This window comes from Amphiprion ocellaris, chromosome 18 (genome assembly GCF_022539595.1).
Source record: "Amphiprion ocellaris isolate individual 3 ecotype Okinawa chromosome 18, ASM2253959v1, whole genome shotgun sequence".
Classification (NCBI taxonomy): Eukaryota; Metazoa; Chordata; class Actinopteri; family Pomacentridae; genus Amphiprion; species Amphiprion ocellaris.
The window spans coordinates 19,215,935-19,230,276 of NC_072783.1; the positions used below are offsets into that span (position 1 = coordinate 19,215,935).

A 14,342-nucleotide genomic window follows, 5' to 3' on the forward strand; every position below is an offset into this window, starting at 1 on the left:
TGCAAATGAGCACACTGCCTCTCAGATGACAGGTATATCAGAGAACAAGTATAAACAAACCAATGACAATAAAATGACTAAATAATAAATGAGAATGTTCAGTATTCATTAATATGCAACATTATTGTGGCTCCTACATTAACACTTATGTACACACCACACACACACACACACACACACACACTTGAAGATTTTGCAGGATCAGTTGTTTGTCAGTTACTCTAAAACTAACCCTTTCACCATCTCTTCTCCCACTTCAGTTTCATTTGAACTGTTCCACATACTCCCACATTCTCTCTTGATCCCTTTTTATTTCTTCCACTCACATGCATGTCAGGATTTGTCCTGCTATGACTTCCTGCCATCTTTTACCTTCCCTGGTATTTCATTTACAGAAAGACAAATGTGCCAGAATTTAAGCAGATGTATGAAACCTCAGTAGGAGGAAGGGAATAAGGCAACATAGATGCAGGGTTAAACTGGAAAATTCAAACTGAAGCTAGGCAACATTTATTTGGCTCAGCTTCTTTAACCTCTTCAACCCTTCCTGACCCGGCACTGCAGCTAGTGAATGTTAAACTTTGCCTCAAATGCAATAAATTAAAACTGTAACAGAGATCCAACAGCTCCACAAGGATCCAGATTATACATATATATACCATACATATCATTTATATATATATATTTTTTCATCTGTTCAATGTAGCCACAGAAGCTTTACTGCAATCAGAAAATGTAGTTTTACAATCGTCCAATAACCCAATAGCATTGACATTGAACAATACAAAAAACAGCAATCGCAACTACAACGGAGAAGCAAAGAAAGACTATGCAGGGCCCATCAACTGTGTGGTGACATTGGAGACAAATTGATCTTTCTGCTGCTTTGGGTATCTGAATTTAATTCAAAAAAATGTCTTTAGCTTTTCTATCTATGCTGTCAGTGTAGAAATGGATACATTTTCATACATATTCAAATACTGTCAAGACAGTTGAGTCCACAGGTCTGAGACAACATCAAACGTGACATATTTTCATGTATATGTGAGGGAGTGGTTATGTATAGACATGCACGCCACATGCTCTCGTGCTCACCCCAGATGACAGCCACACAGAGAGAGTCAAGGGCTTGTAAAAACTATGGATTTTCTGCAAGTCTGTCGGCACAGTGATGTGGTGGCCCAGTACTGGTATGCCCGACAGCCAACATGCTCCTCCACTGAGCTTTGTTCACCGAGTGATAGAAAAGCAACTGCATCACAAAAACAGAATTTGATTAATAAAGAACACAAGACTTCAACCAGAAAAAGTCCAGTCGAAAGAAGGCTGTCGAGTCTGTTGTGTTTGTTCATTAGTAATGTTGTTATGCAGTTACACCCCTGACTAGCAGAGGGCGCTCTGACTGTGGAATAGCCTGTAAGGCAGAAGAGTAAGCGAGAGTAGAGAGGATGTACCGACCTGACATGCTTGTGAGACCGCCGCATTAAACGTTATTGAAGAGTTATTAGTCTTTTTATTTCTTCTACAACGCCAACAGAACAAATTGGCGACGAGGATGAGGGCATAGTGCCGTGCCCACCATTTTTTCTTCCACATGTTGGTGAGCCACCGATACCTTTTGCTACATGGCGGAAGATGTTCGAGAATTACATGCTAGTAATCAATGCTACAGGAGAAGCATGGCCAGATGCGAGGAAAAGAGCCGTGTTACTACACTGCCTTGGACCAGAGGGACAGCGCCTTTTTTTACACTCTACCAGACCAAGGAGACACTATGGCTGCTGCAATGGCTGCACTGGAGAAACGGTTCGTGCCTAAAGTCAATGTCGTGGCATGCCGACATTCATTCAGACAACGTGTTCAGCGCTCGGACGAGTCAGCAACTCAGTACGTGGCTGCGCTAAGGGACCTAGCTGCGCCATGTGGATTTGGAACAATGGAGGGTGAGATGATACGAGATCAACTCATTTCTAATGCATATCTCAGTGCTGTGCGGGATAAACTGCTCCTTGAGGATGACTTGAGTCTAGACAAAGCGCTAACTATTGCTACTCAAGTGGAGGCTGCGGTCAAAAATGCTACGCTGCTAGCTCAGAGACACGGTCCTACTGCGTCAGTACAGGCTGTCGGGACGTCACGCTCAACTGTTCGGGGGAAGAGAGACGCGCACCCCGCCAAGACCGCTGTATGTGACCGTACCAGGCGCGCTCCAGCTGCCAATAAACAACAACGCAAATGCTTCAGATGTGGATCTAACAAACACCTGGCCAGTGACGAAAACTGCCCCGCTGCTTCAGTGCAATGTAATAATTGTGGGAAAACAGGACATTTCGCCAAGGTATGTAGGTTAAGTGCTAAAACTGTAAACCAAATACAGGAAGTTGTTGTGCCAGAGCTAGCTATTCTCTGCCTAGATGATGTCAAAGTAGCAGCAGCAGCAGCAGCATGTGATAAACTTACCTGCAAAGTAAATGTTGAGGCACCAAAAGGAGATGGACATGGATTTGAGCTAATAGTGGATACTGGGGCTGCCATATCTATTCTGCCTGAGTCAATATACAGAAAATACTTTGGATGTTGCACGCTGAAAGAGCCAAAAGTCCAGCTCGTTACTTACTCCAGGGGTTACTTACCTGTACTAGGCTGTCTTGAAGCACAAATTACAACTACTGAGAAAAGCAACATTGTACCAGCAACCTTCTACATTGTGAAAGCTGGATCTCCTCTGCTGGGCTTGGACCTGATTAGAGCCCTAGGGGTCAGCATTGTTGATGGTAAAGTGATCCTCAACAAGGACAGTGCAAATACACCATCTGCTAGTGAGCCCAAAGAAACAGTGTATAACGTTGATTCTACTTCAGCTCAAACACTTGGATGCGTCAAAGGATTTAGTCACAAAGTACAAGTCAACAATACAGTGCATCCTGTACGCCAAAAACTACGACGTCTACCACTCAGCATCCGCAAAGAAGTCTCTGCAGAACTGACCCGACGACTCCAAGCAGGCATCATTGAAAAAGTTGATGCATCAGAATGGGTGAGTCCTCTCGTTGTAGGAAGAAAATGCAAAGGGGGGCTGCGGCTATGTGTTGACTTGCGTGAACCAAATAAAAGTGTCATCATGGACTGCTACCCGCTCCCTCACACGGAGGACCTGTTTGCTGAACTGTCTGGGGCTACACACTACAGCCAGATTGACCTGAGCTCAGCATACCACCAGTTGCCGCTACACCCAGAAAGCCGCAAGCTGACTGCTTTTATAACCCATGATGGATTGTTTCAGTTCACTCGAGTCCCCTTTGACCTTGTGTCTGCTCCATCCGCATTTCAAAAAATGATGGAGACAGTACTGAAGGACTTACCAGGTGTACAGAACTACCTGGACGACATCATTGTGTACGGAGCTTCAAAAGAACATGATCAGCGCCTACAAGCAGTCCTCAACCGCCTGAGTGAGGCTGGCCTGCAGATCAACTTTGGGAAGAGTGCCTTTGCTCAAACACAGATCACATTCCTGGGACATTTAATCTCCAGGGAAGGTCTACATCCCAGCACAGATCACCTCACTGCCATCGCTGAAGCACCTGTACCCAAAGACATGCCAGCGCTGCGCTCATTCTTAGGTCTGACTTCCTGGTTCAGCAAATTCATCTCCAACTATGCTACACTTGTTGAACCTCTGCGTCGACTTCTCAAAACCAGTTCACAAGTTGGACTACATTGGGACAGTGCTGCAAATGAAAGCTTCACAAAACTAAAACAGATGCTACTGGACAGTCCTGCTCTTGCTATGTACAACCCAAAACTGCCTACAGCCATCACAACAGATGCTTCTGACCACAGCTTAGGGGCTGTTCTAACACAGATTCAACCTGACAATACCGAGCGAATTGTAGCGTTCGCTTCACACACACTGACACCTGCTGAAAGAAAGTAATCCAGCTAGTTTCTGAATTGCTATGGAAGTCATGTTATGGTAAATATGTTCCAAAGGTGAATTGTTGCACTCAGTTTGCTGTTTACTTGCTAGTGTACCAGTTCTGTAATGTGGAACAGGAGATTAGTCTTTTCTGAGTAAAAGGGGAGAAGTTGTGTTTGTTCATTAGTAATGTTGTTATGCAGTTACACCCCTGACTAGCAGAGGGCGCTCTGACTGTGGAATAGCCTGTAAGGCAGAAGAGTAAGCGAGAGTAGAGAGGATGTACCGGCCTGCCATGCTTATGAGACCGCCGCTTTAAACGTTATTGAAGAGTTATTAGTCTTTTTATTTCTTCTACAACACCAACAGAACAGAGTCGTTGTCTCATAGGACGAGTAGAGTCTTTAAATTACTTCTCAGGAGGGTAAACAAGGCCACTGGAACATTTGGGGGGGCATAAGACTGAGCAACATTTCATAGTAAATGATTGACAAAAAGTCATTTTTACATATGAATAACAGGTAGAATTCCTCCACATGGCATGGTCATAAATGCAGCATTTTTTTTTTTTATCTCTAGCCGGCGGTGGGAATTGATGGGACTCAGAAACACCTCAATCAGTAGTTTCTTGTATCATTTCTGACGGGTAAGTCCCAATGAGTCCACAGTGGTTGATTTGTAGTAGGATTGTCATCATGTGATTGTCAACAGGCAGCTGACAAAGCGTTCACTTGTTGCCATAGTTAAAGTGATGCTGTGCCACAACAAATCTGTAGATCCAGACTACAAGCCGCATCACTGCCAAAATCTAATCAGGGGGTCCTTGTGTCATATCTGACCTTCCCTGAAAAACTTCATCCAAATTAATTATTCTATTTTTGAGTAATGATGCGAACAAACAAACAGTTGTACAAACAAACCAGCACTGATTGTCACATAACTCTGCCACGTTCCTTGCCAGAGTAATTAGTGACAGTAGCAGAAGGTTGAATATATGGAGACCAACAGTAGAGGGAGTGTTACTGCTCTGTATCAGGCTCAGTGAAACATGCTGCTGGGAATATTTCAATACTCTAGACCACTCCATTTTCAGAGATGTGTTCCACTCTCTGGTTTCTATCTTTGTAGAGAAAGATTCACATTGCAGCAGGATAATCAGTCCAAACACAGGTAAAAGCTCTAACTACTAACTACTTAAGAACCAAAGACCTTACAATCGATTATAACAATCAGACACTTTAAATATTAAAATCTAGCTCGGTCCATGGCTTGTTTTCTGATTTTATGTGGTTAACATGAGTATAAAATCCTAAGTATGATAAACAAACATCTGTTCTTATTGTTTTTGTGTTAAACTAAAAAGAATAGTAAAACAACAAATACTTTAAATAGTTTGACATTTCTGAGTTAATGTTTTTGCTGGTTCATTTAAAATGAGTAGTGGTCGGTTGGAAAGTGTGATGTCAGTCATTTCCATACACCAACCAGATATAGCAACAATTGACTCAGAGTAAGGAGACAAATGTGGGGTTTAATAACTGTTTAGCCAAATAATCTACTAATTATTGAAATGGATAATTGATTATTTAGCTATCAACTTTAAAATTTAGCTTGAGGTTGTTTAGGGCATGTAATAATAAAGACAGTAGAAGATATATTTGTGTTTATGTCAATTGCTGCAGTTTCCAGCTTTATAAGATTTATTATATGTTATTATAAGCTACAAAGGACATCTCCCTCAGTGTTTGGGCCCACCAGGGTGTCCACTTGGCCTGGACTGAGCTTGTAGTACACTGGCGGAAATGGCACTTATTCAGCTTGGTTCACCGGCGATCCTCAGATCTCCTGTGCTGAGATTAGAAGTGAATTAGATATTGATATATGTGCCAAGACTGTGAGAGGATGGCCCAGTCTTCAATGTAATCACATCAGGTAGTTACTAAGGCATCCTCCCACAGTCCAAAAACATGCTGAGGTTAAATGATAACTCTAAATTGTCCATAGGTGTGAATGTGAGTGTGATTGTTTGCCTCTTTGTGTAGCCCTGTGATAGACTGGTGACCTGTCCAGGATGTCCCCTGCCTTCACCCTGAGTCAGCTGGGATAGACTCCAGTCCCCCCGCAACCATGTGGCAGATCAAGCGGTGTATAGCTAATGGATGGATGGACATCAGCAATGTTCCCTCTAATTTTTCATGAGTCTGAGCAAACCACTGGACCACTGTGAGAAACATCAGACGTGTGCACTGTGGTCACACCAGCATCGCATCCATTCAAGTTACATGGTTCATTAAAAGAATCAAATTACAGCATTTACATTTCTGTTAAAACACTTTGTCAACAGGAGCCAGTTGAAGGCTGCAGTGATTTTAGTGACACTACAATGTATAAGAGTGAAGTTATTGAATATTTGTCTCTCTTTACTGTTGCAGCGGTTTTGCAAATTGCAGACGGACCCTGTTCACTCCATAGACACCAATGTTATTCCTGTAGCTTGAAAGACAGCTACTTTTGATAAAACTGGGCTTGTAGCACATTGTCTGCCTTGCAACAATGGGAAAGAGGCACCATTTATGTTTTGACAACCTATATCTAACGAGTTATTGATGCTGGAAGTCCGAATCTGTGAATATCTTTCCAACTTTACTGAACTTGGGGCCACTACCACCTAAGGAGTGATATATTTAATTTTGAAAAAAGCATTTAGCCATACTTAAAGCTTTAAGTGCTTTATTAACACGGAACTAAAAATTTTGTATTGTTTTATTATCACAGGTTCTGTCTGAAAAGAGGTGGCATCATTTTAAACAGTGAAATCAAACTAACAAAATGTAATGACCAACCAGTGAGCAATACTGGATTCTGCAAAAACATAAGCAACTTTTTAAAAAATCTAAATCTTAACACAATTAATGTATTAACTTATTTTTGTGTGTGTGCATGTATTTATTGATTTATTTAGTACTGTTAACATAGAGTTCTGAGTGATTTTTTCTTAAGATAGGCAAAGGCCATTTATTGATTACATATAGGCTATAAATGTTTATTAAAAACTAAAAAGCATTAAAAAAAAAAAAAAAAACAACTTAGGCATTTATTGAGTCACTAAAATAGTGTAGAGTACAGACCACATCAGCATGATTATAAGCATCCTCTGGTAAATGAACAACCAGATACTGATGTCTCTCACCATATGGACTTCAGGAGATGACTGGGGGATGATAAACTGTGACCTACTGGTTGGGTTCTCTCTGTTCTCAGGTTTCTTACATGTTTGTCCCCTGACAGCCAGGTCCTAATGTTTTTTGAGCAACACACCATACTATGACGTTTTTACAATGATGGTTCTACTATGAAGCCAGTTTGACATGTTCAGGTGTTCTTTGTGTGAAAACTCAGAGATTTCAGGGATCAGAAGGTGGTTTTCAACTTTCTTTGTTAACTTTCTGCTTCAACTTTAAACTAAATTTCCTTCACTAACCCAGCCCTCTGGACTTCCAGGAAACTGTGTTCCTATTGGCTGTCCAGGTGGCTGCTAGGTGTTATCAGGAACACCTGAGCAGCTCAGTGTCTTCCTGCTTTATTTAGCTGCAGACAAACATTTCCTCTGCTTCTCTTCACCAGTGAACTGGGTTTGGCTCCATTGCTTTAGTTTGTTCTTTAGGCGTTGGCTTGCAGCTTCCAGCAGTAAAATCGTCTTTAATGTGTTTCTTGGTGTGTTTTAGGGCTTTGTACTGGATAGTTGTCTTGGTAAATGTGGTTCTTTAGCCACAGTTAGCACATGGTGCTAATGTGTGCAGTGATTAGTGGATTTGGTGCAGCTGAGTTGTGTCTTTATCTTGGCTGTAGTGAGTCTTTAGAGGTTTCTGGTCAGACACATTCTGTATTCTTGTTTGTGAACCAGCGTTGGTTGTCCAGAAGGTAAGAGTTCCTGTCCTGATTCTCTGTTCTCAGAGGTTCTCTGGTAGGCTGCAGGAGACTTTAGCGTTTGGGTTGTGCTAGTTTGGTTTTTGTATGGTTTCATTTGGACGACTATCTTGAGGCCCCTCCATGTGGTTTAGTGAGGTTTTCTGGAACAGTTCTACAAAGCAACCTGCAGCAGAAGAGACTTTGAGAGTTTTTAGGAAGTTCTGGAGACCAGACTTTAGAGCAGCAGAAACATTTGTCAGCAGTTTGAGCAGGAGAAGGTGATCTTCAGAGTAAAAATGAGACAGAAACCTTCTTGACCCGTGTGGTGAGGTCCTGTACCAAGAGTTTGAGCAGGTTGTGAAGAGTCTATAGTTCTTTGGTCTGAAAGCACAAGAAGAGTCGACTCATTAAAGGAGAAAACAGGAGATATTGTTGGTTCTTCTGTCGCTCTGCAGTTTCCTTAGACTGAATATCAAGTTTATATTTTAAATGATTTCCCATGTGAGCCCAAGAAGACTTCAATAAACTCCCTCCATCCCCTGGACACAACAGATTTTATTACCATGTTAAATCTTTTTTTAAAAATATGTTTTTGAGTTTTAATCATAGTTTTAGCATAGTTTTTTCTCTTTGCTTGTTTAGTTTTGTCATCTGTGTAAAAGGTGCTAAACAAATAAAGTTGAATTGATAAACTGAATAATTGACTAACTCATGATTGTGACAACAGAAGTATTTTCATTGTGATTTAAGGGTTTATTTCATTTTTTAAGGTTGGGGTTAAAGTCTTGACAAAAAAAGATTAAAGAATCAAATTGCATTTAAAAAAGCAATTAAATCAAAGGAAAAAAACATTTAATACAATAAAACTTTTAACAAAGTTAAACATTAAATACAATTAATTATATTAAGGAGACAAAATATTAGATAATTAAATGGAAGATACAAAACATGAAATTAAACAAATATTTTTAAACAAAAATATTAAACATTAAAGATGAAATATTTTTGATAATTAAACATTTAAAATATACAATTAAACAAGAAGAATATTAAACATTTTTAAAAAATACAAAACATTAATTAGATTATTAAACCTTTAAAAACAAAACATTTAATTAAAAAATTAAATGTTTAATTCAAAAATTAAATCTTAAAGACAATAAAACTTTAAATAGGAATTAAACAGAAAATACAATGAAGCATTTAAAAAGAAAATGAAACATTAAAAGGTGGTAAAACACTTAAAAAGAAAAACCTTAACAAAGATTTAATCAAAAAATTAAACATTGAGAAAGAAAAAGGAATTGTTCAAACAAGCCAATAAAACATTTGAAAAAACAACAAACATTAAAAAGAAAATATTTCAAACTCAAATCAGACATTAGAAAAGAATAAAAGGTGAGAAAAGAGCAAAACTAAACATTTAAGAAGAATCAAACTAAAGACAAAACATTTGAAAAGACACCAGTTAATCTTTAGAAGATCAAATTAAACAGAAGAGACAATAAAAGGATGAAAAAGAGCAAAAATACATAAAAGTCTTAAGGTGTTTTCTAGTCTGAAATGAAAACATCAAGTTGTTTCTTCAAACATTTCCTCTTTCTATGTTCTTGGTTTGATTGTGTACAGATTTACTAAGAACTCATTTAAGAAAACTGCTTTCCAGATAAAGTCTACTAGTAGTTGAAGGCATTGATCAAACTGTTACCTTCTGATCTCCATAAACTTTACTGTTTAGTGAAGAGAATCAAAGTTTGTTGAGGATTTCTAAAAAACCCACAGGTGAAGGTCTGAGAAGAACTCAGATAGATGGTCTAAATGTGAAATCAAGACTCATGGTCACAAGTTTTAAGGCTTCTGTTAACCAGAAAGTTCAAACTAACAGAGAAGTACTGAGAAACTTTTAAAATTTCAGTCCTCAGACTGTCTGAAGGTTCAAACTAACAGAGAAGTACTCAAGAACTTAGAGGATTTCAGTCCTTGGACTGTCTGAAGGTTCAAACTAACAGAGAACTACTGTGGAACTTAGAAAATTTCAGCCCTCAGACTGTGTGAAAGCTCAGGTCCTGAGGACTTGGGAGGTGTGGGGGCTTTGGAAAGTCTTGGAACTGAGGGTTCCACCCTCCAGCACAAAGGCTGAAGTCCAACCTCCTGAGAAAAACGGTCGAGTCGAGACTTGAGTTAAAAAAAATCTCAAAAACGACAAAAAATAGATGATAAATGCGCAAAAAAAAGAAGTTTTGGTATCTGAGCGAGTAGCTCAGGGGGATAAGAGGAGTGACTGCAGAGTGGAGGGTCGCAGGTTCAAGACCCACCACTGGCACTTTTCTTTGTTTGTCTTTGTCAGGATTTTGAGAAAATTTAAGAAGTGTCTGGTCTTGAACCAGCGACCTGCAGCTCCATAGGCAAATCCTTAACTCACTGAGCTACAGATCAGATGAAAAGAAATGATTTCGTCGTCCCTTTGGCATCGTAGTTCCTCAAGTGACCACATGGGTGGAGCCAAGGCGGAGTCTGGGTGGAGTCAGGGCGGAGAGTAGGCGGAGAGGTGGGGGGAGTAGAGGGGGGGGAGGCCGCCACCCACCTCCCCGCCTACTCTCCACCCTGACTCCACCCAGACTCCCCCACCGCCCACCACACCTTCCCCCGCCCGACGAGTTCTTCGAGTCTCGACAGGTTTTCCCGAGTTTCTGGAGTTTCCACGAGGTCAGAGGCAGAACAAGTTGTCATGAAGAGATGTTGAAGTCGGCCAGGATGGAGTGATTTTTTTACAGCGACTAGAAGGACGACGACTAGAAGAGCAGGTCTTTAACCACCATCCATAAAATCCATGGAGTCGCTCCAGAGAAATGAAGGGAGGTCAACTTTTATCAACCTCCATCCACATGTTCAACTTGATATCTTTACTTTGACATATTTAGCACCACAAACCTTTAGTATCACACTTTATTATCCTTTATTAGGACTTTAATGGAATCCACCAGCAGATTTTGTTTTTGTTGACAAACTTTATTCTTGTCGTCATGGGACTGCAGTATTTAAAACTGTTCCTTCTATTTGACCTCATGTTTATTAGTTTTAGTGGAGAAAGTTTGAAATGTCAATTAGTCTCTTCAAAACTAAATAATAAATTGGATTAGTCAAGAGGTTTAAATTTCTTACTTTATAAAATATAAAAATAAAGCATCTTGAGACAATTTGACCTGTAATTGGCATTATATGAATAAAATTGAATTAAAATTGTATGTATCTTGTAATGTTTGAGTAATTCAGCCATATATTATGGAAAACACATTTTCTTTGTCCATTAATCTGTCGTTTTCTCCAGTAATTCATTTCTTGTTTTGGTTTATAAAATGTCAAGCCTAAATATATTCAGTTTACTGTCATAAAAACCAAAAAGATTTACATTCATGATGCAGGAATCAGGCAGTTTTTCACTTCTTTATCTTAGTTTAGTCAGAAAGACAGTTGATAATGTGTGAATTGTTGCAGCTTGTGAGGCATGGAAGGTTTTAATCTTTGGGGCCGAGTGTCAAAAAACATTTAGAAACCAAAATCAACAAAGCACTCAACAAAGGGAAATCCAACTTTTGCATGACAATGTCTAATTAAAGGACATTTATTTCCAACGTAAATGTGTGATATTCATCCTCTGGAACTTTCTCTTCACATCATCTTCCACCTGGACTGGTTTGGTCGGGAGCATGTGCAACAAATATTTGAAAAACTGCACTTTAACATCCATGAATGACACTGAAGTTTAATCTCTACATAAATGAGACTGAGTCTGGATGTGCTGCTCTGTCATTAACTCTTAAGTTTAGGGAAAGTTAAAACAAAAGAGGACAATTCAGAGAAGACTTGAGAATGAGCTTATTTTGAACAAACATCTCAGACTTTCTGAGCTTCAGCACCTACAGCAAGATATTTTAACAACAAGCAACTCAAGAGATCCAGAAGTTGGAGAGAGTTAGCTTTAGCTGAGCCAAAGAACATGTGGGACGCTAACCTAGCAAACATTTCAGACTTTTCTCTGTGAATTCAGAGAAATAATTTACTATTTAATGACAGAGCTACACATCTTAACTCAGTCTCATTAAAACAGACTCTAATTCAGTGTTATCCATCCATATTAAAGTGCAGTTACCCAAAATGTTTGTTGCATGAGCTCCAACAAAACCTGTCCAGGTAGAAGGCCACTTTGACAAACAGGAAGTGGAAGATTCCAAGCAGATTTATAGAAGGGGGAACCAGACTGTACTAAGTGTGGTCGAGTGTAGAGGGGTGTTTTGTGGGTTTTTAAGGCTGATAATGATTATTAGTGAGACATTTGGAGTAGATATTCATTTGCAGTAAATGAAAGTATTTAAAATCTTGGATTTAAACTTAGAAGAACACAAACTCTAACAGAAAACTTTGTTGATACATTTTTGTTTTGTTTACAGATGTTAAGTTAAAGGAGTTTTATTCATGACGTATAACCAATCAAATCACTCCAGAAGACAGAGCGACCACAGGTAGATAAAGGCTCAGAGCCAAAGTAGCGGCATTTTTAAATGTATTTATTACCATAAATCAGTAAAAAATAAAATACTGATAATCAGTAAATCAGTCAGCCCACAATTACTACAATTCTACAATGTATGTCTCTTTCCTTTGACTTGTTATTTGTACAATATACGATGTATATGATGGCGTTTTTTCATACCAAAGGCTATACTATGATGTTTTCTAAGAGACATATGATGCTACTCTGTTTGTTCTGGCTCTGGGCCACTGCACTCCTCCTCTGTTGTTTTCTGGATTGTACTCAGCTGCATGCCTTCGTCCACCAGGCCTCCGTTGACTCGTCCCACCTGCCGTCTCTGGAGCTGAAGCTGGATTGGAACAGACCAAAGTACAGTCCAATCACGATGCCAGCTGCCTCTCAAAAGGCTCCTTCATCTGGCAGGTGGCAGCACTTCTTCTGAGGGGAAGCTGAGCTGGCCCAGCAGAACTTTGGAGATGTGTTCCAGTGGTTGGTGGATGTGTGGGGAGATAGAGAGGGACCTTTGAATTGTTCAGAAAGGAAAACAGGAAACCCATTGGTAGTTTTAGTTTAGGGTGCTACTGCGGTGTGTTTTTGGGCTTGAAGAGGTGAACAGGAAGAGTTTTTTTTCGTATTGATTATCTTTTACTTTGTTCCTGGTTGGAATGCCCATCAATGTCAACATGAAGTTCACTTTTAGTTCTGTTTATTTATTTTTATTTTACTAACACCCATTTGTTTTTAACCCCCTCACATGTGTTGTTGTAAACTTACTCTTTCAAATAAATTCTCGTCTAACCCTCTGGAAACCAGCGTTTGGACTGTTTTTGTGTTGCTCCTCACCTACTGACAGCTGTGGACTAAAGGCTATACTGTGACGTTTTTAGAGCGACATGCTATACTATGATGTTTGTTGGGCGACACACTATACTATAGACTTTTTTAATTGACATATTACTGTGACATTTTTTTGTTTTAGTTTTTTTTAGCAACATATAAGAATTATTCTATGGCATTTATAGACAACATAGATGTTTTCTTGAATTACATACTATTTTGACAATATACTGCACTATGACATTTTTTGAACCACATATCATACATGACAATTTTAGGCAACATCCTGTCATTTTGCACTTTTTGAACCACATAATAATCTATGTTTTGTTTTTTTTTCTTGCCAACATGTTGTACTATGAACTACAGGCCATACTATGTTATTCTTGAGTAAAGCATACTATACTTTGACATTTTCTGAACTACATCCTATACTATGGCGTTATACACAGAGTGCTTTGGTTGCATGTTGATTTATAATCTAGATTTTTTTCTGTTTTGTTTTTTGACGGGATTACCACAGACCTGACCGTGAACACCGTTGACACCCACCTCAGGGAGACGCTGCCTAAGATCTCAAGGCTGCTTGGTCGTGGTCTTTCTGGCACGTACTCTTCCAAGATGAGCCGGGAAGTTTAACATTGATGGAATGACACCAGGCCTAAGCCGACAAACTTCCAATTCCTCCTCAACCCATAGTCTCTGGGAAACCTACATGGAGTAAGAAAAGTAGACAGAGAAGTAATTAAGTCTGTACACAACATATTAAAAAGAAATCATGCTAATAAATTAAGTACAAAGAACCGAATTCACCAATATACTGGAGTCCAGAGCTATTTAATTTGATAAGTATAACCTTGTTTAGTAACATTTCAATTATTTGATAGCAGTCCTAAAGAACTGCCTGTAATCCTGATGTCTCTTACCATATGGACTTCAGGAGATGATTAGAAGATGATAAACTGTGACCTGCTGGTTGAGTTCTCTCTGTTCTCATGCTTCTCACATGTTGGTCTCCTGATGCAGCCTTACTTCAGTTAATCCATGAACAACAGAAAACACAGTTTGCCTTTTACCCACTGCCAGGGGTTTCTCTCTTGCCACTCACGTCTGTACATTTGCAAACGTTTTTGCTTCTGTGGACGT

The 14,342-nt window shown here is 39.4% G+C and overlaps 1 long non-coding RNA gene across 1 annotated transcript; it reads right to left on the reverse strand.

The window, feature by feature from the left end:
- Positions 1–12,378: 12,378 nt before the first annotated feature.
- On the reverse strand, positions 12,379–13,887 carry LOC129347434 (uncharacterized). The gene is made up of 2 exons (XR_008599548.1): positions 13,749–13,887; positions 12,379–12,880 (listed from the first exon to the last, which is right to left on the reverse strand). It is a non-coding gene; the product is annotated as an uncharacterized LOC129347434 (long non-coding RNA).
- Between the last annotated feature and the right edge of the window lie 455 nt (positions 13,888–14,342).